The 4797-nt window shown below is 37.5% G+C and overlaps 1 pseudogene; it reads right to left on the bottom strand.

Annotated features, from left to right (window-relative positions):
• Positions 1-424: 424 nt before the first annotated feature.
• Positions 425-1379, bottom strand: LOC109558429 (olfactory receptor 6C2-like; annotated as a pseudogene).
• Between the last annotated feature and the right edge of the window lie 3418 nt (positions 1380-4797).

Here is a 4797-nt window from a genome sequence, read left to right as displayed (position 1 = left end):
GAAAAGAACAATTCTAATCATATATATATATATACTTTTTAAACATTTACATGCAAAACAAGACAATAGATGCTATCACTGCACTAATTTTACTATCAGTTCAAGAATTCAATTTTTTTTCCACACAAGAATTACTAGTTATTATATTGGTCACAGTGGGATTAGAGTTTAAGTAAGGCCCTTTTCCTATAAATCCACTTTCATATTCTTTTGATATGAGTTGTCATCTTGTAGAAAGTTTATTTTCAACAAGAGTTGAAATGATACAACTTGTCTATTTCAACAGGCATTGAAAAGATGGTTTTGGATCCAAGATTAAATAATAACAGTGGTATAAGAATGTTAATATAAACAGACAATAGACCAGGGTACATTAGTTAAGTAATGAAGACTGTGACTTTAAAGCTAAATGCTCTTTTTAAATTTATATTTTATGCTTATAAAATAAAAGTTTCAACATTCCTTTACTTCCTTGAAACAATGAAATTCTTTTGATTAAGTCTGTAAAAGCTTGTTTCACTTGCTTGTTCCTCAGGCTATAAATTTATGGGTTTAAAATGATGGCAACTGAAGTAGTAAGCACTAACACACCGTTATTAATTGCCATGTCATCCTTTGCTGAAGGTTTGACATAGATGAAGATACAACTGCCATAGGTGATAGAAACCACAATCATGTGAGAAGAACAGGTAGAAAAGGCCTTCAGCTTCTGCTGGGCTAAATGAAACTTTATGATGGTCTTGATGATGTATATATATGACAGAACTATACACAGAAATGGCCCAATGTCAGTCAACACACCTAGGGAAACACTATGTACCATGTGTCTGAACAAGAGATCTTCAGCACAGGAGAAGCATCACAGAGAAGATGATCAATGAGATTATAGTCACAGAATTCCAGATTTAAGACCAGGCAGAGTGGTGGAAATATGACCAGCCAACCTGCAAATAACAGGTCTTCCACAGATTCTGCTGTGGATGAGGTTGTATAAAGTAAAGATTTGCAGATGGCCACATAATGGTCATAGGACATGATGACCAGGAGGAAAAAAATCTGTTCTCCAAAAAAATGACAAAAATTAGTTAGGCAGCACAAGCATTGTAGGAAATAGTCTTGTCCCCAGTTGATAAGCTGTATAAGAATCTGGGAACGCACACCGTGGTGAATAAGGTTTCTAAAAAGGAGAAGAGTTTGAGGAAAAAGTATATGGCAGTTTTAAGGCAAGAGTCTACTAAAGTGAGTATAATGATGGTAAGATTCCCAGTGACACTCAATAAGTAGGAGACAAACATAAATATAAAAATTAGAACCTGCATTGGAGGATCATCTGTCGGTCCTAGGAGTATGAATGTAGGTAATGAGGTATTGTTTCTCATTGCTGACTTGTACTTCTCAAGCTCCTCACAAAGTCAAGTGACATCGAACTGAGAAAACTTGTATGAAATTATGAGGCCATGGCATTTAGGTAAAAAATAATTCTAATCAATGCAATGAATAATCATTTTCTTCCTTGACTTGACAATGACCGATCATAACTCTGGAATTCTCAGCTCTTTTAATGTGCATCATATTAATAAGTCGCTTTCCTTGTATCTCAGTTGGTAAAGAATCTACCTGCAATGCAGGAGACTCAGGTTTGATTCCTGGATAGGGAAGATCCCCTGGAGAAGGAAATGGCAACCCACTCTAATACTCTTGCCGGGAGAATCCCTTGGACAGAGGAGCATGGTGGGCTACAGTCCATGGGGTCTCAGAGTTGGACACGACTGAGAGACTGCCACATGCACACACACATAGATAGGTAGTGATAGAAATCCAAAACTACATCATGACGTGGGAAAGATGTTTTTGCCAAATGACTTTGAAAACTGTCAAAAACACACTATAAAAGAGGAAAGTATGTAAGATGTATGTAATATATCATATCCTTGTTCCAAATCCACAGATCAGGGGAAAGATAGATGAGAGAGAGTCAGGAGATTGCACAAATAAATAATTGAAAAAAAGTTCAAATCTTAGAAATGAAGCAGGAGAGTGCCTGTCTTTACAATCTAATTGTAAATGTGTTTATCTAAAAATATTAATGGAGAGCAATTATGAATAGCTCCAGAAAAATATGAAGTGGCTGGACCAAAGTGGAAACAATGCTCAGTTATGGATGTGTCTGGCAGTGAAAGTAAAGTCCAGTACTGCAAAGAACAGTATTGCATATGAACCTGGAATGTTAGGTCTATTAATCAAGGTCAATCACACAAGGTCAAGCAGGAGATGGCAAAAGTAAACATTGACATCTTAGGAATCAGTAAACTAAAATAGATGGGAATGGGTGGATTTAATTTAGATGACCATTATATCTACTACTGTGGATAAGAATCCCTTAGAAGAAATGGAGTAGCCCTTATAGTCAATAAAAGAGTCTGAAATGCAGTAGTAGAGTACAATTTCAAAAATGACAGAATGACATCAGTTTGTTTCCAAGGCAAACCATTCAGTATAACAGTAATCCAAGTCTATGCCCCAACCACTAATGCCAAAGAAGCTGAGGTTGAACAGTCCTATGGAAGACCTGCAAGACCTTCTAGAACTAAAACCAAAAAAGGATGTCCTTTTAATCATATGGGATTGGAATGCAAAAGTACAAAGTCAAGAGATACCTGCAATAACATACAAATTTTCCTTAGAGTACAAAATGAAGCAAGGCAAAGGCTAACAGAGTTTTGCCAAGAGAATGCATAGTTCATAGCAAACACCTTTTTCTGACAACCCAAGAGATGACTCTACACATGGACATCACTTTAATGGTCAACACTGAAATCAGATTGATTATTTTATTTGCAGCCAAAGATGGAGAAGCTCTATAAAGTCATCAAAAACAAGACCTGGAGCTGACTGTGCCTCAGATCATGAGCTCCTTAATGCAAAACTCAGGCTTAAATGGAATAAGGTGGGGAAAACCACTAAGCCATTCAAGTATGATCTAAATCAAATCCCTTATGATTATACAGTGTGGGTGATAAATAGATTCAAGGGATTAGATCTGGTAGAAGAGTGCCTGTAAGACTATGGATGAAGGTTCTTAACATTGTTCAGGAGGCGATGATCCAAACCATCCCAAAGGAAAAAAAGTGCAGGAAAGAAAGTGGTTGCCTGAAGAGGATTTACAAAGCTGAGGAAAGAAGAGAAACAAAAGGCAAAGGAGAAATGAAAAGATATACCCAGCTAAATGCAGAATTCCAGAGAATAGCAAGGAGAGATAAGAAGTCCTCCTTAAGTGAACAACACAAAGAAATAGAGGATAAAAATAGAATGGGAAAGACTAGAAATCTCTTCAAGAAAACTGGAAATATCAAGGGAAGGTTTTATGCAAAGATGAGCATGATAAAGAACTGAAACGGTAAGGATGTATCAGAAGTAGAAGAGATTAAGAAGAGGTGGCAAGAATACACAGAAGAACTTTACAAAATGGTCTTAATGACCCAGATAACTACAATAGTGTGGTCACTCACCTAGAGCCAGACATCCTGGACTGTGAAGTCGAGTAGGCCTTAGGAAGCATTCTTATGAACAAAACTAATGGAGGTGATGGAACTCCAGCTAAGCTATTTAAAATCCTAAAAGATGATTCTGTGAAAGTGCTGCACTCAGTATGTTAGCAAATTTGAAAAACTCAGCAGTGGCCACAGGACTGGAAATGTCAGTTTTCTTTCCAGTCCCAAAGAAGGGCAATGCCAAAGAATGCTTCATACTACTCTACAATTGTGCTAATTTTACATGCTAGCAATGTCATGCTCAAGATTTTTCAAGCTGGGCTTCAATGTATGAGAACCAAGAACTTCCAGATGTACAAGCTGAGTTTAGAAAAAGCAGAAAACCAGAGATCCAATTGCTACCATCATAGAAAAAGCAAGAGAATTCCAGAAAAGCATCTACCTCTTCTTCATTGAGTATGCTAAAGTCTTTGTGTGGATCATAATAAACTGTGGGAAATTCTTCAAAAGTTGGGAATACCAGCCCACCACACCTGCCTCCTGAGAAACCTGAATGCATGTCAAGAAGCAGTAGTTAGAAGCGGACATGGAACAATGGACTGGTTTAAAATTGAGGACTGCAAGAGGCTGTATACTGTCACCCTGATTATTTAACTTCTATGAAGAGTATATCATGCTAAATGCTGGGCTTGATGAATCAAGCTGGAATAAAGATTGCTGGGAGAAATAATAACAACCTTAGATATGCAGGTGATACCTCTCTAATGGCAGAAAGTTAAGAGTAACAAAAGAGCCTCTTGATGAGGGTGAAAGAGAAGAGTAAAAAAGCTGGCTTAAAACTCAGCTTTCATAAACCTAAGATCTTGGCATCTGGTCCCATCTCTTCATGGCAAATAGATGGGGAAAAAGGGAAGCAAAGACAAGTTTTATTTTCTTGGTCTCCAAGAAAACTGTGGATGGTGACTGCAGCCATGAAATTAAAAGACACTTGCTACTGCCAAGGAAAGCTATGGAAAACCTAGACAGCATATTAAAAAGCAGACACATCACTTTGCCAACAAAGGTCCCTATAGTCAAAGCTATGGTTTTTCCAATAATCATGTACAGTTGTGAGAGTTGGACCATGAAGAAGGCTGAGCACCAAAGAATTGATGCTTTCCAACTGTGATGCTGGAGAAGACTCTTGAGAGTCCCCTAGCTTGCAAGGAGATCAAACCAGTAAATACTAAAGGAAATCAACCCTAAATATTCTTTGGAAGGACTAATGCTGAAGCTGAAGCTCCAGCATTTTGGCCACCTGATGCAA

This window comes from Bos indicus, chromosome 5 (genome assembly GCF_029378745.1).
Source record: "Bos indicus isolate NIAB-ARS_2022 breed Sahiwal x Tharparkar chromosome 5, NIAB-ARS_B.indTharparkar_mat_pri_1.0, whole genome shotgun sequence".
In the NCBI taxonomy this organism is placed as follows: domain Eukaryota; kingdom Metazoa; phylum Chordata; class Mammalia; order Artiodactyla; family Bovidae; genus Bos; species Bos indicus.
The sequence above is the reverse complement of the archived record's forward strand: the minus strand, read 5'-3'. Positions and strand labels throughout refer to the sequence as shown.